General features: G+C 40.6%; 1 protein-coding gene across 4 annotated transcripts in view; it reads left to right on the top strand.

Moving 5' to 3' along the window:
* Positions 1-25,751, top strand: part of CALD1 (caldesmon 1) — a 255,466-nt gene that overhangs the window by 90,494 nt on the left and 139,221 nt on the right. For all 4 annotated transcript variants that reach the window (XM_043966907.1, XM_043966906.1, XM_043966904.1 and 1 more), the window contains exon 2: positions 7,171-7,265. The gene's annotated coding sequence lies outside the window, so the exon portion shown is untranslated. The remainder of the gene's footprint in view (positions 1-7,170; positions 7,266-25,751) is intronic.

Raw genomic sequence — 25,751 nt, 5'->3', positions numbered from 1 at the left:
GTACTCATCTTACATACTCTAGTTATTCATGTACATGCCTTTGCCATGAACCGATTACTCCTACTCACCCACATCTTAAGCCCTGATCCCCTGGGCCACCTCAACCCACCCTGCTCCCAGGCATTCTCTTCCCCAAAGAGACTAGGAGAAGCCAAAACCCTTTGATTCGGATAAGTCATATGACCCAAAATCTGATTAATAGCCTCTTGTCACTGTTTTCTCCTGCTGTAGTTTACATTGTGTGGTGAGGTCAAGAGAAACCAGATCATAGGGTCATAGACTTTTTTTTTTTTTTTTTTTTTTTTTTAGTGAGGCAATTGGGGTTAAGTGACTTGCCCAGGGTCACACAGCTAGTAAGTGTGTTATGTGTCTGAGGCCGGATTTGAACTCAGGTACTCCTGACTCCAGGGCCAGTGCTCTATCCACTGCGCCACCTAGCTGCCCCAGGTCATAGACTTTTTAATGTCAAGTCAACAAGCACTTATTAAGTGTCTGCTGTGTGCCAGTCACTGTTCTTACTTACAGCTAGAATGGATGCAGGGTCTAGGCTAGCTTCCCCAAACCTCATTTAACAGAGAAGGAAACTGAGTCTCGGAGTGATGAAGCAATTTGTCCAAAGTCCAAGTGGTGGTGAATGGTAGGGTTGAGATCTGAACCTTAGTTTTCTGCCATCAAATCTCTTTGGCAAGTCACTCAAGCCGCATTAACTTCATATTTCAAATAAGGGGATTGGACTGGATGACCTTGAAAGTCTCTTCCAACTCTCTAGCCGTGATCTATGACCACCCCCCAACTAACCACTCTCTTGACCCAAATGCTAGCTCTTGGATCCATTCTTGCCCTTGCCACTAACATGCTTTGTTCTCTTGGGCAAGTCTCTTCACCTTGATTGTTCACTGTTTCTTTATCTATAAAATGACCATATTGGATAAGACCATCTTGAAGCTCTTTTCTGACTTTATAATTCTATCATTCTGCCTCTGTATGATATGCATGGTAATTCTCTATTTACCAGTACCTTGCCCATTTTTTATTGTTAGCTGTTTGGAGTTTGCACAGTTCACTACAAACATCTTTCCAATAAAGGTTTGTTGGAGATCAGCAATATAAGTATAAGACAAGATATAAACAATGTTGCCTGACCTGAACTAGAATTGATTCCACAATAAAACCAAGTTAAGTTTTTATTTCAAGGTTACAAAATCTGAGAACCCAAATTATATTCCTCACATTCATGTGTCACCCATTTTCACTGCCAGGGTCCCCACACATTCAAACTGAAACACTGTTAAGGAAATCAAGAGTGATAGACAGAAAGTGATAGACAGAGTGATAGACAGAAAACAATTTGGGACCTAGTACACCTGGCCATATTTTACCTATTAGACAACCCTAATGCACAGAGACATTTAAGCTAGGTATGTACTAACTAGTGTTAAACAAAAGTCTGGCCCTAGTGATGTTATCTGCCAGGTTTTTCTAGCTCTCTAAGGAAGGTTACTCAAGAGGGAAGACTGGATTGTTCTATAGCAAGAGGCACTTATAGCAGGATCTTGTAGGAGTCTTGCCCCCACAATGCCGGAGAGTCCATCTTTAAGAAGCCCCTTTGTGCAAGTTCTCGTGTTCTCTGGGCCACAGTTGTAGGCTCTGGCATGAGAGAGATTTGTTATGTCTGTGTGTCTTAGAGAATGAAGACTCTTTGCAAAGGCTCATGGGCCCCTGTTAGCAGCTGAGAACACTAAAACCAGTCTGAGAGGCTCGGGCTATGGGGGTAGCAGCCACTGATGAAACTGGTCCCAGACTAGGACAAAGACGCTCATGTCTGAGGGTGTGGCTCTGAGAATCCTTCTATCTCTACCATCAGGGAAGAATACACCACAGGGAAGAAGATAGTACATTCTTACTCTCTAATCAGGCAAAATAACAGAAAGTTTACTATATCTAGAGGCTGTGCTCTAGCAATTTTGCTGATATAATTTTTCCCTTTAAGACAACAAACGGTTACTTACTAAGTGATTTGAATTCTAGGAATGTTTTAGGTTATCTAGTAACTTGTCTTATTCCCCATACTGGGAGTTTAAAATTTTTTAATTTAAAATTTAAAAGCCCCAAATTATAAATTTATAAGAATTGCCTTTTCATGTTTTCTTATTATTGACTCATTCTTACTAAACCCCCATATTATGATCCAGAACAAGTCTTTGGACCTCAGTTTCCTCATCTCTAAAATAGGAACAGTAACCACTTACACTACCTACCTCTCAAGATTATTGTGAAGAAAACCTCTTTGTAACCTGTAAGAGCTACTACTCTTATTTATTTCAAGTATTTTATTTTCATTACCAATCTCTGGGCTAGATGCTGAGATCATGTAAACCATCCAGAAGAAGGAGCCCAAAGGGAGTTTACCTGAGAGTGAGGAAAAGCCTAAAGTTATGGAGAAATCAAACAATTCTTCATGTGACTTTTAGGATCTCATTAGCTGTGGGGTATATAAGGGTCCCAAATACCTTTCCCTATTGTCTGGGGAGCAGAGAAATTAACAGTAGATCTGGAATCAGAAAGACCTGAGTTCAAATCCTGCCTAAGACACTTACTAGCTATGTGACCCCTGGCAAGTCATTTCACTGCTATCATTCTCAGTTTCCTCATGTGTGAAATGGGTATAATAATGGCATCCCAGGGTTGTTGAGAATATCAAATGAAATATATTTGTAAAGTACTGTGTAATTCTTAAAGCATTATATAAATGCTAGCTATTCTTATATTCCCCTGGGATAGAAGACCATGGCATCAAGAGAGCATAGTCAGAAGCAAGACAGGAACCTAGGCCTTCCTGACTCTAAGTTTGGCCTGCAGTTCACTTACACAGTGCTTTCTCTCCTAATGCCTATCATCTATTATTCCCCTGAAACTTTGGAACTTATTGGTATTGTGACCTTTTAAGATTAATGATTTGCGTATGTTTATTTGTTCTTGTAGTTATTCAGTCGTGTCTGACTCTTCATGACCCCATTTAGGGTTTTCTTGGCAAAGATACTGGGATGGTTGGCCATTTCCTTTTCCAGCTTAATTTACAGATAAGGAAACTGAGGCAAACAGGGTTAAGTGACTTGCCTAGGGCCACACAGCCAGTAAGTGTCTAAGGCCAGATTTGAATTCATGAAGATGAGCCTTCCTGACTCCAGGCTCAGCATCCTATCCACTGCACCACCTAGCTGCCCTATATGTTTATTACCCTTCACATAAAGTTAGGGCAGCCCTTTTATTTGTCCTAAAACTATCTCCTTCAAGCTTATAGGAATATCTGCTTGTTCTAGCCTTCCCAGGATTTCTTCACAGATGTCCCATGTCTTCATAGCCTTCATAATTTTATAGCCTGGGTATACCTTGGTCTTTGTTCAAATAAGAAGCTTCATCTCTTCTAGTTTGTCTTCATGTGGTGTCCACCCAGTCCTATTAAATCCTTCAGTAAGACTATGCCTTGAAATACTTTTTTGTGGCAGAGAAACGTCTGTGTCGGCAGCCACAAATGGCTCGGCATTTCCCTTCATAGAGCTAGAAATAGACGGAATGAGAAGAGGAAAACGAACTCCAAAGGGGGGGTTCTCTTCTCTTTAAGTCTCTTTAAGTACAGTTTGTGCTACCAATTACTGAAAGAGGGGACTTGGGAGAATGTGTCCTCTCTGTATTATCCATTGTACTGCGAGTTCTTGCAATCAAAGATTGATTTTTTTTTGCCTTTCTTTCTAATTCTGCACCCCCCATCCTCCCAGCTGAGCTTAGGACAGTGCTTGGCACATTGTAAACGCCTAACGAATGCTTGTTAACTTGACTTTACACAGTGGCTTTTTAGGATAGCAGTAAGAAGTCCAGCTGATGATATTGGGTAACAATGTGGTTTTTCCTTAAAAGGACATAGAATCCCAAAATGATAGAATTTTAGAACGAGAAGGGTCCTTAGAGATGGTCTAGGCCAACCCCCTTATTTTACAAATGAGGGAAATGAGATTCAGAGCTTTAAAATAACTTACTCAGGGGTCACACAGCTAGCTAATATTTATTTAGATAACAAAAATTCCTAAGACAGGGCATTTCCCCCACTTTTCAATGAAATTTAAAACCAAGAACATTTGCAGCATTGCAAGAGACAGTCACTAATGTTTTATTGTTACTGACTCATTCTTGATGAATCCCATATATCTATTTTAAGTATTTTATTTTCGTTTCCACTCCCACAGATGATATGAATTTCTGTCAGGCAAAGCTTTGACATAATTAACTCACCATTTTTTTTTATTCTGAGAACTGTCTCCTACAGAATTTCATTCTTATATTTATTATTTTAAAATGTTCTCCTGTATCTACAACCATAGCCCTGAGATTGGGCTCACATCCACCCACAGAGGGCAGCATATCTCAGGTTTGCATAGAAGAAGATAAAATCCTTGACCCTCCAAGCACTTGGATGCCCATCCTCCCAAACCATCACTTCAAAGTTCTGCTCTTTGAAGAAAGGATTTTTACATGTAAGGTGGGGAGAAATTCTAAATTAATTAATTAATTAATTAATTTTTAAAAAAGAAAACCAATGGACTACCCATGTTCTCTGTGGTTATCCATACAACATTGAACGATAAATTTTAAAAAGGGACCCTAGTATGTTGGATGGACCCTCCTCTGGAGGATTCTAGGACATAGACAAGAGTTACACAGAATCAAAGGGGAAAGATGGCTTAGTTAGCCAACAAGCATTTATTAAGTGCCTACTATATGTCAGACACTGTGCTAAGTGCTGAGGATACAAAGAAAGGCAAAATATTTTCCATGCCAGTGTATGCAGAGAACTAAATCAAGGAGCTCACAGTCTAAAAAGGGAGACAAGATGGAAACGACCATGTCCATTTTATATGTCTATGCATCCATATCTATATAATAACTTGGAAGTAACCTCAGAGGGAAGGAACCAGCATTGCAGAGGGCCAGAAAAGGCTTTTTTGCTGAAGGCAGGATTCTATTTTTTTTTTTGTGGGGCAATGAGGATTAAGTGACTTGCCCAAGGTCACACAGCTAGTAAGTGTCAAGTGTCTGAGGTTGGATTTGAACTCAGATCCTCCTGAATCCAGGACCGGTATTTTATCCACTGCCACCTAGCTGCCCGCTGAAGGTAGGATTCTAGCTGAGACTTGAAGAAAGCCAGGAGTCAGAGAGGAGGGAGGAGAGAGGAGGCTCACTGAAGGGAATCCCTGAACCCAGCTTACTCACAAATCCAATGAAATATCAGTTTATAAAATGTAATACAGCTCTTATAAAAGTAATATTCTAAGATTATTTGAAAATGTGGGATGTCTTTCTTCCTTCCCTTCAAAGGCTGCTGATCTCTGATCTCGAAAGATGCCATGTGCTCTTGCTGATGCTGGTGGAGAGCTGCCAGCAGAGGCTTCCTGGGGGCTCTGAGAGGATCATTAGTTTTACAGTTGGAGGCAAAGTGATCTAGATAAAGAGTATTGGAATTCCTCCTGCTTGTGCTATAACTCAGCTCTTCCATAGGGAAGACTTTCACATAAAATCAAACATTTCTCCATGCCAGGGTACACAGAGAACTAGATCAAAGGAGCAATAAGCAGCAACTGGCGGCTTGCCACTGGCTGGGATAGGGATGGAGAACAGCAAGACGGTCCTTATCGCGCTAACCCCGACTATCGGTGTCCCCCTGCTTCCTTTTCTCTGACTCCTTCCCATATCCCCATGCCTGTCAGCACTGAGTTAGGACAGAACACTCTGGTGACTGCCACTGGGCTGGCTCAGCCAAAGGGCATGATGAGTGATGGTGGCCGTGGGCGTTTGCTTGACGTGCCAGTGCATTTCCAAGGTCATGGAGAGAGGTTGGCACAATGAGCTAGGGTTCAGTCAGTTTCTCCGTGATTCTTCCCCTGGACCAAAGATGCTAAATTTCTAAATCTTAGATTGGAAAGGGAGGGGAAGATTTCAGGGTAAATATCAATTTATTACCACTTTTCATATTACTTTGCATTGTCTCCCCCTCTCCTTTTCTACTTCCCTCTGAAAAATTCACAAGCGTGCTGGCATGAATACATACAGAAAAGTTTTATAATATCTGATTTATTACATTATTTTTCTCTAAATGCTAGTAAAATATTTCCTTTTATCTCTATTCTCCCCTTCCCACTCCCTTAAAAATTAAAATATCAGGGGGAAAGGAAGCAAGTTACATAAGTAGATACTAAACTTGCTAGAGAAGGATTTGCAGGCTACCCCAGGCTGCCTACAGCAGCAGCCCTTACTCCTGTTGTTCACACAAACTGTAAGAAGTTTTGAAGAGAAACAGACCAAAAAAAAAGTGATTTAATTCAATTGATGTTTATTAAGCCTCCTCTCAAGATTAAGTACCAGGACTGCAGTTGTAGTTGCAATTGTAATTTCAGTTCTGTAATTCCTCCTTCAAGAGGAATTGTGCCCTACTGGGGCATAAGTGCTTCTCTCCTATCAACACTAAAGGCAAATCCCTGCTGGCTTCATGCTCATTTTGAATCTGGATACCTCCTTTCCCATCACCAACCTCAGATTTTTGGACCCTCAGGTCTTTCTGTGCCCAGTGACAGTGGGTGTTGAACTGAATTTGGTTGAATTGGGAGAGGAGGGGAGGAAGCTTCGAAGAGATGCAGATTATTAAAATGAGGTGGTCTACTTAGATCTATACATAGGGCTAAACTACTGTAGCTTTGTCCCAGGCCACAGAATTTAGAGAGCACAAAAATTTAACATGTACTCTTTCAACAGCTAAAAGCCACTATAATAACCAATTTCTTCCTCCAGCTAAATCAAACTGGCCTTAATTACTTCTTGTATTTTGTTTTACATCATGAATTATAATGATGATTTGAGACTTCCAGGCTATGTTCTCCTATTTGCCCCAGGCAGAAAAATTGCTAGCTATGGCCCTGGAGATATCTTTGACAGACCTTTGTATTATTCATTCTTTTGCATTAATGACTCCATTCCTATGAAAAATCATAATTACAGTACCCTTATAAACTAAATTTTCATTGAATGACTTTCCCTCTTATAACAACCACCAAGAATGCATTTCAAAAGATCAAGTCTACTTTATACAAAATTAACTTTATTTTAATCTTCCTTTTTACCTAGGCATTACTAAAGATTTCTGGAATCATCATTTCAAATCCAACAGTAATCGAGCATTTGGTCTAAAAGCTTGGAAGTGAGCATCTGATTGCTTAGTGGTGAGTAGTATAAATTATGTGATATCCCATTCTCTTATGCCTGGGAGCATACCTTTTCTAGGGATTGGACACTGGGAGGAATTTCAGTTGGTATAGATTAGATAAGCAACTCTAAGCTACAACTGTAAGACAGGTCACATGGCTAGATAATTATAAAGATTTGAAACTTCTAGATCCAATCCAAATATAGTAAGTCTTTCATTACGTTATACTACCTTTTAAATGATAAAAGAAGAGTTTCTGGTTCCATTCCAAAAAGAGACATGATTGTGCATGATGAGTATGAAGACAGTAGGTGCTCAACAAAAGATGTCAGAGCACAGATCTTGTTTACATGACAGATACTTCTGAACTCTTTATTTTCTGTTTCTCCAAACATTTTTCCCACTTAGATATTATCTCTCATCCAAGTAATCTATTTTTTCCCTTCTCTCCTGTCTCCATCTGTAGTTGGCCTCACCTTCTGTCATGCATTACTTCAGGGAGACAAAGAGCGACAGGGTAAAGAGGTAAATTCCCCAGCACACGCTGTAGTAGTAATAGTTTACATTTCTATACCTTTTTTTTTTGTGGGGCAATAGGGGTTAAATGACTTGCCCAGGGTCACACAGCTAGTAAGTGTCAAGTGTCTGAGGCTGGATTTGAATTCAGGTACTCCTGAATCCAGGCCTGGTTCTTTATCCACTGCACCACCTAGCTGTCCTCACCCCCAAATTCTACCTTTGATAAATTTGCATGACCCTGGGCAAGTAAGTGATTCCAGGCAACTCTCTAAGACCAGGTTGCAAAACAGCTGTCAATCTCCATTGGTAAAAGGACTTTTCTCACTGAGATTTCCTACCCTGATGAAATCAAACATCCAGATTAATCATCCTTAGGGTGATTGTAGGCTACAATGCATGGAATATCATAACCTTCAAAGAATTAAAGTTACAGGTCATCCAAGGGACAATGAAAAAAACACATGGTGACTGTAAGTAAGATGCAACATCTACCAATGAAAAATTGTATAGGAGAAGTGAAATAAAATATATTATCTAGGTATTGGATAAACAGGAAAGGAGGTGGGCTGGACACATATCAAGATCAAAGGATAACTGATAGATGTTTCCCATCTGTCATTGGTTCCAGTGTCAAGAGACCTAGAGATAGGCCCAAGCATATCCCAGTGCTTGTCAGATGGAGGATATGGTCAAAATCATGCCTGCTGAGGAGGTGTGAATGGCTGAATCTACCCCACAAGTTTCATTATACATTACTCACCTTCCTATATTCTACAGTCTAGGCAAACATGCCATCTTGCTATTTCTCACACTCTGCACCCCACCTCCCACCTCTTTGCCTTTGTACTTGTTATTCACAATACCTGAGATGCTCTCTCCCTTGATGGGCACCTCATAGAATCCTTTACTTCCTTTAAGACTCGGTACAAGCTGGTACCTTTACATTAAAACCTTTCCTGATCCCTCCAAGGGCAGCTAGGTTGTACAGTTGATAGAGCGCCAGGGCCTGGAGTCGAGAAAACTCATCTTCCTGTGTTCAAATCTGGCTTCAGACACTTTCTAGCTGTGTGACCCTGTGCAAGTCACTTAATCCTGCCTCAGTTTCCCCATCTGTAAAATGAGCTGGAGAAGGAAATGGCAAACCACTCCAGTCTCTTTGCCAAGAAAATTCCAAATGGGGTCATGAAAAACCAGACACGACTGAACAGTGATCCCTCCAATTACCCTCCCTCCTTAAACTACCTTGCATTTATTCTTCGTATACATAAAAGTGCACATGTTGCCCTTCTACTACTTTTCCCCACCCCCATAAAATATAAGTTCCTCAAAGGCAGAGACTTGTCTTTATAGATCTAGTCGTTGCTACCTTGTCTGGTGCATAGTAGTACCTCAATAAATACTTTTTGTTTGATTAATCAATGATTAATTGAATATTTACGTCAATTGGATCATAGATGGGCCGAAGTGACAAAATTATGTTTATTTGTAGAAAAGACCGAAAGTCACTGGATTTGAGGTCAGACAACAGGGTTTGACTCATAGCTATGCTCCTCATTCCTATGTGACTTTGGACAATCTAGCTTTCTCAGCCTTAGCTTCTTCATCTGAAGAATGAGAAGGTTGAACTAAATAATATCTATGAAAGCTCCCTTTATCTTCCAAATCTATTGATCTCTAGGTAAGGTGAAGCCATATGAACATACTCTACCCACCTCCCTTTCTTGTAAGAACTCTGTCCTATCAGTTCCTTTTGAAGGCTTCCATATTTTCCACTCCCCTTCCTGCCTGCAGAAAGCTCTCCTTGAATAACTGGGGACAATTCCAATTTTTCTCACACTTGTGCAGAGGAACAGGGATGCCCAAATCATAATCCCAATTGTATTTCAAGATAAAAATGGGAATATCTGATTGCTTACCATCTCAGAGAGGAGGATGGGGAGGAAGGTAAGGATAAAATCCGGAACTCAAAACTTTAGATAAAAATGTTTATTTTCTGGGGGGAAAAAGATAAAAATGGGAAAGAGATGGGGGGGGCAGCTAGAGGACTAAGTTCTGCTTTCATATCAATGGACATCTCAGTTGGCATTTTCTATTAAACAAAAGCAGGCAGGCAGAGAAAGCACCCTATGCTCCGCTAATTTCAGTCATCTTGAGAGAGAACTACGTTCTCAACAATTTGTAAAAGAAGTGCTTTTATAAGTCCAGTTATAAGCACCCAGCTGGCCCTGTCATCAGGACAGAGGTCCATAAATGGAAGGTTTTATAGTCACAGTGGGCCCATTTTTTGGGGGGGGGTAAGTTAAAAAGCCAGATGGGGAAGGAAAAGAAGAAAACTTTTCTTCTTTGCCGTCTTGAGATTTGTTGGACTAAGACTCCTGGAGCTTCCTTGTCTCTGCTGTACTTCATGCCCAGTGTGACCTCAAAGTGATTAGGAGACCTGACCGTGGGTCTCTCTTATGAGGAAGGTGATCCTTTGTAGGGTTCTGTTAGTGCCTTCCTTCTGTTAGTGCTCTTCTCCATATACGTATCACCCACACTTTGCTAGCTCTCTGCCTTTGCTCATGCTGTGCCCTAGGCTTAGGATACCTTCCCCTCTGCCCTACTTGTTGAATTCTTACTTTTACTTTAAAGCCCAACTCAAAAGCCTTGGGCAGCTAGGTGGCTCAGTGGATAGAATGCCAGGCCTGGGGTCAGGAAGATTCAACTTCCTGAGTTCAAATCTGGCCTCAGACAATTACTAGCCGGGTGACCCTGGGCAAGTCACTTAACCCCATTTGCCTCAGTTTCCTCATCTATAATATGAGCTGGAGAAGGAAATACAAACCACTCCAGTAGCTCTGCCAAGAAAACCCCAAATGGGGTCACAACTAGTCAGACAGAATTGAAATGACTGAACAACCACAACAAAGGCTACTTCTTCTAGAGAGCCTTCTTGGATTCTCTCTAGGTGGTAATCATATTTGCACTCTTGGATCTCGGGTACCATTTTGTATGAAATACTTATTTTGGATTATAGTTCTTTATGAATGTACCACATTCCCTAATTGCATTGTAAATCCCAAGAAGACAGAGACTTTGTCTTCTCTAAAATTCATATCTCCCTCAGTATCTAATACAGTGCTCTGGACCAAATGGACCATTAACAAACATGAATTAAATTGGAAGAACTAATAACAACAACAGCTCCCACGTATACAGAAGTTAGGGTTTATAAAACATTAAATAAATTCTATTTTCCTATTTTCCTTTGCATTTTCCAAGTGGAAAAAGACCCAAACCGCCACTAGATCTAACTATCTCAGCACAACTCCTAATTATTCTCTACATGCGTGCATACAATGCACCTCCATGAGAGCAGATGGGGAAATAGATATGTTTTCCCAAGCAGGGAGAGAAGCCAAAACAGGCAGGGAGAACTATGAAGACAATGATGATAGTTCCAATTCCTGGCCAAAACAGTCAGGGAGAACAATGAAGACAATGACAGCAATTGCAGTTCCTAGCCAAAAGAGGCAGAAGAAACAATGAAAACAATGACTATGATCCCAATTTCTAGCCCATTTCCCCCAGGGAGAACATAGCAAAGGGAAAAAAAAAAAAGATTTTTCTTTATTTTTGAGTAGGAAATACCAGAAATCTCACCTAAAAGTCCGTCCATGTGAGAATTTGCATATCTTCAGGTATGTGTATAGTTGGCCACATTTCAAATAAATTTCTCTGATCTAAATTACTTCACTGAATTAAATTAATGTTGGGCTTTTGCCTTACTCCAGGTGACAAAGCTTAAGTAAAATACAGCCCTCCAATCTGGAAATTCTTAGACAAATTCCTTTCTACCATTCTCAGTACCCTAGGTCCTGCTTGACGCTAAATAAAATCTGGGTTGATGTCCTATTTTTACTAGAGAAAGGAGAGACGCACTCTTTGAAACTGACAGATTCCAAATTTGAAAGATATGCTCTATGACATGTTCTAAGCTAAAGTAACGTTTTGTTACTTACCTGTATGGGGTGTTTTGGTTTTGTTTTTTGTTTTTTTGTTTTTGCTAATTCAAAGCAAAATGGTCAATCATTTTATGTCTGACTTAAAGAATTTGGAGACAAACTGAGTCTGAATATTCACGCCAACATGATATAAATGATCTGTGATTTTAGGATGCTGGCTTTTTGCCTGACAGAGAAAAGAACAGCTAAATGGTTTTAACATATTTGGCTGAAAAATCATTGCTAAAGAAAGAAGCAAAAGGTCTACATTAATATTGAGTCAGAGCTATTAATTACTGTATAAAGGACATGTGACTGAAGGGACATCTTACCTCCTGGGGGATGTGCTAGCCTTAGCATATTTGTCAGATGGGTGTGGGGGTGATAAAGGGTAAGAACAAAGGCCTTTTAGGTGAAGAACTATGGAATGGAAAGGACCTTAGAAATCATCTAGGCCAGACCTCTTATTTGATACATGAGAGACCTGAGACTCAAAGAAGTGAAATAATAACTACTACAATAATAGCTAGTGCTTATATAGCATTTACTATATGCCAAGCACTGAGATAAGCACTTTAAAAATATTTATGGGCAGCAGAGACACACAGAACCTTGGGAAATGAGGGGAAGAACCTAGGAGGTATTTTTTTGGGGGGTGAGGCAATTGGGGTTAAGTGACTTGCCCAGGGTCACACAGCTAGTAAGTATCAAGTGTCTGAGGCCTGATTTGAACTCAGGTCCTCCTGAATCCAGTGCCGGTGCTTTATTCACTGTGCCACCTAGCTGCCCCCAAAGGCATTGACCATTTAAAGAATAGTCATGCAGCAGGATTGATAAGAGTGCTGGTCTACCAGCCAGCTAGCCAGAAGAGGGCTCTTGGAATTAAAAAACCTGAGACCGAATCTCCATCCTGTTGTGTAAGTCCATTAAAATGTTGGAGGCAATGGTATATAGATTACTGATGTTGCAGCACTACCATGAGGAAAACGCTTTGCAAACTGGAAAGTATTCCATAAATATGAGCTCAATGAACTCTCAGTTTAAATTCTTTTGTGACACAAAGGGTCACCCCCTGATTAAATTGGTTCCTACACTGAGACTTTCAAAAGGCTTCTTCCCCTGAAGTGGATCAGCACACCTCAGGTTTCAATATGAAATATAAACTCCTTGAAGGTAGAGACTACTTTGGGAGGGGTGTTGTGTTTGTATTCCCCAACAGCTAGGACTGGCCCTTTGCACATATTTGGTATTTCACAAATGCTTATTGAATTAAGTTGAATGCAATTGAAAGATGAACAGTAAGTTCAGTGGTGTTGGGTGTTGTTTTTTTTCTTATAGAATGGTTTTATTCTAGATGGACTGCCAAACCAGATACTTCAGCTCATTCACAAGCATGGGCCAGTGGAAATGAATGTAAACATGACATTAAAAAAAAAGCAACAAAAAACTAGTTGGGTCAACTGAACAGTCCAAAAGGAACCCCATAAATGAGAAAAGCATAGAACTGGTGAAAATGAAAAGGAGCGAGTGTTCTAATATATCCAAACTTTGGGTTTAATCATGCATATTTTGGGGCTCTAACCATACAGGGACATTTGGAGTCATTGCCCCATTTGGGGATATGCAGGCCCCTCCCAACCCCCACTGACAGTCTCTTCCCTCGCCATATGACTTACTTTGCTCTGTGTCCCACGATAGGAGCATTCTTACATATAGCCCTGGTTTATTTTTTATGGTATTACCAGCTGTGTGGGAAAGAAAAGGAACTTGATGATGGTAGCAGTGACCCCTTAAAGAATAAATCAGATTTTCCAAAGCATAAACAAGCATGAACATAGTGCCCCAGCATCAATATTTTATGAGTAAACAAACAGAATCATAACTTATTTTAAAAAATCACGATGGGCCAAATCCTCCTGATAGAGGAAACAGCACCAGGGCCTGTGGAGCATGTGGACAGTTCAGAACTATCATGTTACTATTTGGTTCATTATAGTTCTTTCCATGCCCCAGTTACCCTGGGCCCTTGAGCCCCAACCAGAATGTATTCAGTTCAAGTCAACAAACATTTTAAAGGGGCGGCTAGGTGGCCCAGTGGATAGAGCACAGGCCCTGCAGTCAGGAGAACCCAAGTTCAAATCTGACCTCAGACACTTACTAGCTGTGTGACCATGGGCAAGTCATTTAGCCCCTATTGCCTTAACAACAACAACAACAATTTAAAGAACTTGCTATGTAAAATACATTGGAAAAGATACAGGGGTAAGATTATAGTCTATGCTCTCAAGGAACTCACAGTTTAATGTGAGAGGGGAAATACCATGCAGAAATTCCTTTACTTCCCTAAAAAAATATGGTACAAGATACATGGTAAAGATTTGATCAGGGCTAAGGAGAAATCCAGATAAAGTAGTATCAGAAAGTTTGAGGAGGGAAAGATCACTGATGGTTTGGGGATGGAGGCAAGGAATCAAGGAAGGTTTTAGAGAGGAGATATAACTTGATCTGGACTTTGAAGGAAGAGAAGGATTCAAAAGGCAAAAATAATGAAAAAAGGAGGGAGTGTTGAGCATAGGGAATGAGATGTGAGAGAGAGCAGGGTAAGATCAGAGAACATCTTATAGTTGATTTGGCTGATATAGAGAATACATGAAGGGGAGTATTTTGAAATAAAATTGTACAATTCCAGAGTCACTGTGGTAGGCCTCAGATGCTCTTTGCATGTGCAAGGGCACCAAGTTAAGACCCATAAGGGATCCCCAGACCTTGCGCTCATGAGAACATGATAAATAAAAGTTAAAAAGAAGAATAAATTAAGTGATAATCAAGTGATACTATGTGAGGTCTGAGGAGGCAGAGATTCCTCATGGTTGGGACACTTGAAAAAGCCTTCACCAAGAAGGAGATGATGGTCAAGCAGGGCTTTGAAGGAAGGTACTCATGGAAGGTTAGATCTTAAATAAGTCAAGAGAGGTGGGAAAGGAGTTCTAAGCAGGAGGAACAAGGGCATTGCAGGTAGGAACCCACATGTTGTGGTGTCACAAAGAGAGAACATACAGAAATGAGCATAATGTGCTTGCGGGACAGCGTTGGTGGTGAGAAAACAAGGTTAGAGAAGTAGAGTGAAGATAAATTCTGGAGGCCCGCCAGGCAGAAAACGAGAAAGGGATTGGAAAAGAAACTGATTCCTCTCCATCTCCAAAGCCAAGAGGAGTCTCTGAATCACCAACCCTCACTTTTCTGCTCATCCCCAAAGCCTCCCATACCTGAAGTGCACTCAGTAGGTGAGAGAAAATGGAAAATCTGCTGCCACCTCCCTCTCCAGAATGAGGCATCCTTTATCAGTCTGCTGCTAACAACGAATAGTCAAGTTCAAGTAAAATAGCCCTATTATGGCCAGGGTCAGTACAACCCTTCACATCTGTTTTTGAAATTCATTTGAGACCCTGACTTAAATCTGTTTAACTTTAAAAAGCAGCAAAAGAACATCTTGTTTTCATGAATGTCCAGGGGCCCTGTGTCAACAAACGAATAATCTGTTTGTGGTATTCAGGGTGGAAAGGCTGGTTGGGGGACTCTCAGCTACGAAGGCTTCTTTTTGTTTCTCAGGGTGCAGAAAGCCAGTTTGGAGACAGGACCATGGGCCAGATGCTTCTAGATGCTTGTGGGACACCTGAGGAACTTATAAATAGCATCATAGCTAGAAGGGATATTTCTAGAAAGGTTCTGTAATCAATCAATAAGCATTTATCAAGCATCTACTATATACCAAGCATTCTACTAGGTGCTGCAATGAATAACAATGAAATTTAATGTCTGAGTCATAACATCAAGAGGACAAGTGTAATTAGACTGGAGAAAGAACCTGCTGATAGCTAAATGCTGTAATCCCTTGATATTCTTTAGCAATTTACAATAATAATAATAATAATAATAATAATAATGCCTAGCATTAAAGTAGCACTTTAAGCTTTGCAAAGCACTTTATAAATACCTTGTTTGAGTTTCACTAGAACCATGTGAGGTGGATGCCATTATTATCCCCATTTTATAGAGGAAGAAATGGAGTCTGAGAGACACACACCTGGTAAGTGTCTGAGGCAGGATTCAAACTCAGGTCTTTCTGGCTCTAAGTCCAATTCTCTATCCACTTTGCCACCTAGTATACATCATTGACACTCTACTTATCATTATTTGACTTCTCTTTTCTATTCCTTTGCTCTCTCCTACGCAGTTTTACAGTGAAGGAAAGGGAGGTATGGACCATAGACTGAGGTCTAGAAGGGACTTAAGAGGTCATCTAGTCTGATTTTCCTCATTTTCCAAGGCAGGAAGCTGATGGCCTGAGAGATCAAGTGAGGTGACATAATGGCAAAGCCAAGTCCAGTCAGGTCTTTCAATTCCAAATCCAGTGCTCTCTCTACGATACTCGGCTGGTCAGGGGGAAAGAGGTTCACAAAGAACGTCTCTGCCAGGCCATTTGTGTCACTGGGGCCAGAGATTGGAAACCATTGATTAAAACAGGTCATAGAAACCTGAGAGTAGAATAAAAGTTAGTGTCTTGTGTCTACACAGTCACAGTGTAATACTTTGTCTATCCCCTAACCTACTTTCCTCCCCTCAAAAAGCATATTCTGTCACCCTGCTTGTCTTCCTTTCCTGGAAGTCTTCAATACTCCCAAGGTGCATAATTCCCTATTTTTGTTGAAGGCACCACCATCTTTCTGTTCACAGTGGCTAGCAATTTAGGAGTCATCCTCAACACTTAATATACTTAATCAGCAAGCATTTATTAAATGCCTACTATGTAGCAAACTCTGTGCTAGTCATCGAGGGGACAAATAAAATGAATGAAAAAAAAAGCCTACTTGCAAGGAGCCGGGTAGACGTGCATCATCATCCCATTCTCCCTCCTTCCCATATCACATCACTAGTCTTGTTGACAATACTTCCATAACATCTCTCAAATCTGAACCCTTCTCTCCATTTACACAGCCATCCCTCTAGTTCAGGCTCTCATCACCTCTTACTACGCCTATTACAACAACTTCCTAATTGCTCATCCTACCTCCAGCCTCTCCCCTCACCAATCCATCCTCTGCACAGCCTGCAATCAAATTGATATTCCTTAAGCACTGAATGGACCATGTCACTCTTCTACTCAGAAAGCCCCAGTGGCTTCATTGCCTCTTGAACAGCACACAGACACTACTGTATGGCATTTAAAGCCCTTTACATTTAAAGCCTGAGCTTACCTTCCTAGGCTCATTATGTATTTCTTGCCTTCATGAACTTTATGGCATAGTTAAACAGACCTTCTTTTTTTTATGGGGCAATGAAGGTTAAGTGACTTGCCCAGGGTCACACAGCTAGTAAGTGTCAATTATCTGAATCCAGATTTGAACTTGGGTCTTCCCGAATCCAGGGCCACTGCTTTATCCACTGTGTCACCTAACTGCCCCCCTTAAACAGACCTTCTTACTGTCCATCACACTAGACTTTCCTGTCCAGTGTCATTACCCAGGCTCCCACCACCACACTCTCCCATCCTGGAACGTACACCCTCCTTACCTCCACCTCTTGGAAACTCTTGATCTCTCCAAGGATCAAATGCTACTTCCTTCAAGAGATCTCTACTGATGATTACAATTATTTGTGGTCTCCCTTCCCTAACCCTCTGAACCCCCCTAATATTTAGAATTTATTTTATATTTACTACTCTGTATATCTGTTGTCATTTCCCATGATAGAATATAACCTCCTTGAAGGCATACATTCTTTTCTTTTTGTCATTGTGTTCTTAGTGCCTAGTACAGCACCTGTCAAGTAATAAATGCTTGGCAAATACTTGAAGGATTGAATTGAATTGAATTGAACAGTCAGTCAGGTATAACATTTGCAGTTTGGCTATCCAGAAATCTCACATCATCATTGTCCGGCTACCTAACTCAGACATTAGCACGATCCCAATAAACACCTTCTGAAAAGAGCAACTCAACTGAGTTAAATCCATGGAAGCAATAGGATGAAATCTTGACTTTTTAATGACTGGCAGGACCTGGGGGAGTGGCCCACTAACTTTTTTTTTTTCTTTTCGGTGGGGCAATGGGGGTTAAGTGACTTGCCTAGGGTCACACAGCTAGTAAGGTCAAGTATCTGATTCGGATTTGAACTCAGATCTTCCTGAATCCAGGACTGGTGCTTTATCCACTGTGCCACCTAGCTGCCCTCCCCACTACCTTTTATTTAGTCTATTCAGGCAAATTGTAAAAACACAGTCCCTTTAATTATCTTTCACAGTTTCCCTGGGCAGTTTGTACTGTGTTTTTCCCCAGGCTTTGTAGCAGTTTCACTACCTCTGTTACAGCCCAATTCATTCCCCATATAAGTGGGAAAAACTACAGAATGTAAGTCAATTTGACTTTACAAGCAGTCATTTTCTTTAGATGATTCCTTGACAAAATTCATCTGAAATGGCTTTTGTTTATATGACATAGGAATAGGCAAAGCAAGTGATAGAAAGTTTGGTGAGTTAAGTGGGCTTTGTTTATATGGTAAGGGGGCTGGTAAATGAACAGGAAGCCATACTTTATGCCCCTCTCAGAACATGGCCTTCTTCCAAAATATTCTCCAATTTTAATCCCTTTGGAATGTCTTTATCCTGTGCATCTGCACTATAGTGGCAACACATTTTTAACATTTCTCTAAGTGGTTTGGATTCTTTTCCCTATCTCTCCCCACCCCCAACTTTTTTCTTTTTTTTTTTTTTATACAGAACTCTGTGAGGTTACCAGACATTTTATTTAAATATCTGAGAATCATCACACATCTGCAGGCTGGAGAAAAACATCATTAATGAAGTTCAAATGTTAAAATAGGGATTATGTCTGATGTTTCTTTGCATCTTGTGATGTTTTATGATCAATTTAAATCTTTTAGACTTGAGAAACTATCTGTTGGGTAGCCAGGATGGGGAAGTATTGTTGCCACTTGATAAAAAGATTAAGGGACCAAGGAAAGGGGAAAGAAATAAGCATTTATTAAGCACCTACTATATGCCAGGCACTGTGCTAAGCACTTTACAAATATCATCTCAATTGACCCTCACAACAACCCTGGGAGGTAGGTGCTATCATTATCACCATTTTACAGTTGAAGAAACTGTGTCAGACAGAGGTTAAATGAATTGCCCAGGGACACACAGCTTGTGAGTATCTTGACGGCAGGGATTTTTTTTTTTTGTCTTTGTCTTTGAATGGCTAGTACAGTGCCTCTAATAAATGTTTGTTGAAGTGAATTGAACTACAGCTACATCCTGATCAGTGTGAATAATGAATCCCATGAAATATTAAAATATATTCAAATTTGAAAATTAGAATAATGTGACTACCTCATGTCATTGTTGTTGTTGTGTCATGTTCGACTCTTCATGACCCCATTTGGGGTTTTCTTGGCAAAGATGCTAGAGTGGTTTGCCATTTCCATCTCCAGCTCATTTTATAAATGAGGAGACTGAGGCAACCAGGTTAAGTGACTTGTCCAAGGTCACATAGCTACCACCACCACCACCACCACCACTACTATTACTACTACTACTACTACTACTACTATTGCTGCTGCTGCTACTGCTACTGCTACTGCTACTGGTTAGCATTTACATAGAGCTTCAAGGTTTGCCAAGTACTTCCATTTGGTCCTAACAGCCCTATAAGCTAGGTGCTATTATCTCTATTTTACAGATGAGAAAACCGAGGTTGATAAGTGTCTGAGGCAAGATTTAGACTCAGGTCTTCCTGCACTCTGAGGCCAGGACTCTTACCTGTTGCACCACCTAATGGCATGAACAGAACATATAAACAAAAAAGTTAGTCGAAGATAAAAGATAATATCAGGAAGGATAGAACACTAACAATTTAGAACTGTCAGAGAAGTTTCTTGTAGTGGTGGCATCTTTGGTGAACTTTGAAGGAAACTAAGAATTCTAAAACTTGGAAGTGAGTGGCACATTCCAGGCATGATGGGCTGACTATGCAAAGGTACCAACTCAGGTAAACTTCTTAGCCAATGGAGTCTGTGGCCCCTAGTGCAGATTTTTTTTTTTGGTTAATTCTGCCTCCCCAGATCCTGTATAGGGTCCAGTAATAGAAAATACATTTGCCCCAGATACCCATAATTCAGATACTCATTTCATAGTAGCCAGTCATTTCTGATCCATTTGTTTGTGAAGCAAAGTGTGGATGGAAATGATTGCATTCTCTTGCTCCTCCACTTTGCTTGGCAGTCCAGGGACATCCAGAGAAGAAAAATTTCCAACAATGGAATAATCTACATTTCAGGGGCCCTTAGGGAAGTGGTGGTGATCTTCCACATTTGTCTCTTGCTCTTGTAAGCTTGAAAACATCCCCAAAGAAACAAAACTGGATGCAGAGAAAATAAGAGAAAAGAAGGAAAATAGTATTCTAAATGCTGAACAATTCCCTCTTTTTTTTTTTTTTTGGTAAGGCAATTGGGAACAATTCCCTCTTAATGGGTTGTGGCTCTACATGCCATCTGGTCAAAAGGTTGACGCTTTATAATATATACTTTGGGGAGGGCTTATGTAATTCACAGGACCGTTTATATTGAATTACAACAACTAAATTGTTCTAAAATCAGCCGAGGCTCTTCTTGGTTACTCAATACTAAACTTGTTTAGTCATCTGTATAGATGGTGTGGACAGCACAATTTGAGTGTGGAAAAACTGGGCCATCCAATGATGTTTACAGGCAGTCCAAGAAATAAGAAAGTATCATTTGTCAGGAACTTAGCAGGCGGTGACAAACTGGGTGGTTGTCCAGGCTGATCCCTTCTTTATCAAAGATGCTTTAATATTCTTTGGCCACTCCATTTGTTAGTGATAAAAATCCCACTGCTGCTTTGATATATTGGAATCCCTCATTTTCAGAGGCACTGGCTGCCTAGAATATAATGAGAAGAATGTTCTGTGAGGCCACTGTCAGAGGATTTGTCTTGAGTCAGGATTTTATAGCTAAACCTCAGTTCATTCTGTGGATGAAGAAATAAACATCCACAAAAACTGGGACTTGCCTAAGGTCGTAGGAACAGAAATGTAGAACTGGAACCTCTGAGGCCATTCAGTCCAACTGCCTCATTTTAGAGATAAGGAAACTGAGGCTGGGGGGTGGGTTAGGTTACTTGTCCATAGATGGTCACATGAGTGTTAAGTAGTTAGGGCAGAATTCAAACGCAGGTCTTCTGACTAGCACTAGGGCTCTTTTCAACACAGCAATTTTGTTTGTTTGTTGGCTTGAGGGCAATGGGGGTTGAGTGACTTGCCCAGGGTCACACAGCTAGTAAGTGTCAAGTGTCTGAGGTCGGATTTGAACTCAGGTCCTCCAGAATCCAGGGCCAGTGCTTTATCCACTGCGCCACCTAGCTGCCCCCTTCATCACAGCAATTTTAATAGACTTTCCACGAGGACTAAATAGGAATCACACAAATTCATTGTTCCCTGTCATCAAAATGCATTTCCAAGATAGAGGGAGTTTTCCCAGAGATATCAGGCTTTAAACTATGAAGTTTTTCATTTCGTTCTTCCCCGGATTGCCCAGAGCTACCTTGCCAGTTTACTGTGGGGAGGAGTGGAGTGGGGCTTGGGAGGGAGACAGTGAGGCCGATAAAGGTCATCCAGCCAATGAGCAAGCCTTCATTCCTGAGAAGGGGGAGGTTCCCAAGGAAACATCAAGAATGGGACCGTATGTTTCTAATTACTGAGCCTGGCTGGAGAGCAAAATCAGGCAATACTTTCTTTACCCTGATGGAAGCATTTAAATCAGAACTGAAAGTCAGGACAAAAGGCTGTCGGTGTTTGCTAATTGTGATGAGGGAGTGGTGAGGAGCTTCCCAAGGCTACGGGAGTTTGGGTTGTTTCAAATGGACCCCTGATTCTCAATTTTTCTTATTCTCCATCTGCCTTCTTACTGTTTCTGGATCACTCTTCCTTCCCATGAGTTATATAGGGTCATAGATTTAGAGTTGGAGCAGACCTCGGAGGTCATCCAGCCTTAATCTCCTCATGTTACAGATAGGGAAACATGTCCAGAGAGATGGAAGTGACTTAACCAAGGCCATACACTGTACCGATGATCATTAACGAGTAGTAAATCCTTCTTTCCCTTTTTGGAGTATTTGAACAATAGTTCAATACTTGTCCTTCTGGATACTCTCTCTTCTCTGGGCTTTCATGAAGCACCTGTTGTCTCTTGCTTCTTCTCCTCAATTTCCTTTGCTTGATCGGCATCTCCATCCTACTTAACCACGACTGTTTCCCAAGGCTTAGTCCTGGGCCTTCTGTCGTGACATACTTTGTTCATTTGACATATTTTGTCCTCAGCTTCTGTGGATTCATTTATCAAATGCTCAGATGACTATACCCAGAGCAATATGCCCAACCCCAGGCTCTTTCCTGAGTTCCAGCTCTGTATCTCCAGGAACCTATTGGACATTTCTAACTGCATGGATCTTATCCAGATCACACAGAAAATCTCATGCCCCCCCCCCCGCCCCCAGTCATTTTCAGCATACAAGAGGAGAACTGATTTCATTCAGGAAACTCATATATCTCAAAGAAGAGCTGACCCTATTGTTGATAAAGCATTGATCTGTTCCAAAAGTTAATTGATTAATTAATTCATTTGTATAACCATTTATTGAGCTGGTAGTAATTGCAAGACATTGTTGGAAACTAAAAGTTGTATAAAGAAGGGTGTCTGTACTCAAGGCAATTGACAACGGGGCCATATAGTTATAGTCTATTGGTGGACATGAAGTAAAGATAAGCCACATAAATAATTTGTTGTTCATTAGTTTCTGATTCTTTGTGACTCCATTTGAGGTTTTCTTGGCAAAGATACTGGAGTAGTTTGTCATTTCCTTTTCTAGATCACTTTACAGATGAGGAAACTGAGGCAAACAGGGTTAAGTGACTTGCTCTGGGTCACATAGAAAGTAAATGTCTGGGGCAGCTAGGTGGCACAGTGGATAGAGCACCGGCCCTGGAGTCAGGAATACCTGAGTTCAAATCCGGCCTCAGACACTTAACACTTACTAGCTGTGTGACCCTGGGCAAGTCACTTAACCCCAATTGCCTCGCTAAAAAAAAAAGAAAGAAAGAAAGAAAGAAAGTAAATCTCTGAGGCTGGATTTGAACTCAGGCCATCCTGACTCCAGGCCTGATGCTCAATCCACTATACCACTTAGCTGCCCACATAAATAATTATAACACCATTAAGTTTCAGAAGTCTTTATAGAATATTTCAAAGGATATCACATAATGCACCCAATATCAATACATAAAATTAGATGTAGTTAGATGAAATCTGCATTCTATACCTAAACCCCACAAATTCTAAGATTTGTACATGATTAGTCCCAAGGAGACAAGTTTATTAATCTTTTACTGGAGAATCATAGCTAAGCGATTTGCTGAATTGGCTCAGCTAGGCTTAGAATTTAAGTGTTTGAGTTCTTATTAATTTGTTGTATTGAATTGAATTTATATATTTGATTTTCATTCCATTGTTTAATAGATATGTAAAATGTCAGGTTTGTTATATCAAGGTAGGTCTATTTCAGGATTATCTAGTTTAGATTTTAAGCTTAAATTCTTGGCTTCTATATCTATGTCTTTAATTTGCTTTAGATGGAGTATATATTGCTGGGCATGGAATCAGGAAAACCTGAGTTCAAATCCCACCTCAGACACTTACTAGCCATGCAAAAATCTCTGTTTGCTTCATTTTCCTCATTTGTAAAATGGGGATCATGATAGCACCTATCTCCAAGGGTTGTTGTGAGGTTCAAATGGCATAGTAATTGTAAAGCACTTGGCACAGTGCTTGGCACATAGTAAGTGCTATATAAATGTTAGCTATTATCATTTACATTATTGCTGTTGTTGTTAATTACCATAATAATAGAAAGGGCCTAAATAATCCATGCAAAGATTATTAAATAAAGTGAGTAAAGGTAAATAAAATAGCTACCTTCATCATCAACATGGCATGCATTCTGAGTTGTTTTCCAGTTGAATTATTTTCCATTTGTACTGATCCATCTGGCCTTTTTTAACTTGTCCCCCTCTTGTGACCAGTGTCAAGCTTCATGGGGTAACGGGCAGTTTGTAGGCTGGTGGCATATATAGACTGGACACACAAAGCTCTGTAACCCAGCTGAAAATTGAAACCCACACACAAGAGCTATGCTAGATTCAGAGCCCAAAAACCTGGATTTGGCCAATATTTATTTCTACCACCCCCTAGCTGTATGACTTTAGTCAGGTCATAACTCCCCTGAGCCTTGATTTCCTCCTGTGTAGTAATGGTTCAATTCAGTCCTTGTGTCTAGGGAAACTCATTTCCATATTTATGGGATTTAGAGCTTCAGTGTGGCTCCTTCGTCCCTTCTGGGACTTGGATGTAATCCTGCTTCATATTCAGTCTGTCCTCAACTTCCTCTGAGAAATATTCCATTCTGACTTCAGCCCACCCTAGAAGGGTAAGAATATCCCCCCTGCTACTGACATGGCTTGGCCCTCCCACTCTGCAAGTGAATGTATCAATAGTAAACAAAGGCCAGCTGACTGAAAAAATTAGAGAAAAGCATTGCATGCACTAGGCAGGAGAGGCTTGACTGTAGTTATTTGTATATGATTCTGATCCTCCCTCCCATGTTATAAGTTGAATGTGGCTTTGGGTAGGTCACTTAACTTCTCTGGGACTTATTCTTCATCAGGAAAGTGGCCATAGAACTCTCTGCCCTGCCCAGTTTTTGTTTTATTTTTTTATTTAATTTCTGCTCCAGTGTTCTTTCTTCTATGCTTCAAGTTCTTTTTAAATCTATTCAATACCAGGGATAGAACCCTAGACTTAGTATCAGGAAGACCTGAGTTCAAATCCTACACTCTCCCGCCCTCCCCCCGCCCCCAATACCCCAGCTCATCTGCTTCTCCTTCTCTGCCTAGGTCTCTTTCTCTCAAAGGTCCCTTAGTTCATCTCATCTCTACAGTTAGCAACTCCCACTCCCCTATAAAAAAATCCAACTCAGACAATTACATTGAGACCCTGTGTAAGGAGACAATGTGTGTAAAAGCACATTGCAAATGATAAAATTATCTACAAAATGCAGGTACTTCTTATCTCCTCTAGGGCTTTGAAAAATGCTCTGAACACAGTACAATTATAAGATTAGAGAATCTTACTTTTGAAGAGGTCTTAGAGGTTATCTAGTCTAACCTCTTGATCAGTGAAGAAATAGCCTTTCCAACATCCTGACAGACGGTTATCCAGGCCTTGCTAGAATATTTCTCCAAGTGGGGAAATGCAATAATTTATGAGGCAGCTCATTACATTGTTGGGTAACTCTGAGGATGGCAGGACTCTGGTTCCTGTTTAGACCCTCATTTCTATCTTAGAAGAGATACTTCTGAATGGATGTTTCCATGGTTAGGGAAAGGAAGGGAGAGAAGGAGGAAGAGGAGAGGAGAAAAGAATGGAGAAGTGGAAGGGAGGAGAGAAAAGGGAAAAAAAAGGAGAGGAGATAGGGAGAAGAAGAAGAAATTTGACTTGTATTCCTTGAGTTACATAACATTTGGCAATATTTACATTCCTGGTTGTAGATTATTGAGGCTCCTTTCCATCATTATGGATTTCATTAAACTTATCTCAGAAGGAAGAAAGGAAGCAAGGAAGGAAAGAAAGATGGGAAGGAAATGTATATATCATGACTATGTGTGAGTAGCTTCCCCATGTTGTCTGTTTAATAAGGATTTTCCCCCTTCCATATGACTACCTCTGACCAATTTCCTACCCTCTGAAGTTGGGAAAAATCCTAAATGGCTTTCAAAATTTAAGGGAATACATTGGCTCCTCCTTCTGCAGTTCTGGAGCATTTGTAACCTCTACAGCTAGCAAAATCCCACCCAATATCAAGCATAACTTTC

Source organism: Dromiciops gliroides, chromosome 5 (genome assembly GCF_019393635.1).
Source record: "Dromiciops gliroides isolate mDroGli1 chromosome 5, mDroGli1.pri, whole genome shotgun sequence".
Taxonomy (NCBI): domain Eukaryota; kingdom Metazoa; phylum Chordata; class Mammalia; order Microbiotheria; family Microbiotheriidae; genus Dromiciops; species Dromiciops gliroides.
This window is presented reverse-complemented; position numbering and strand designations above follow the sequence as displayed.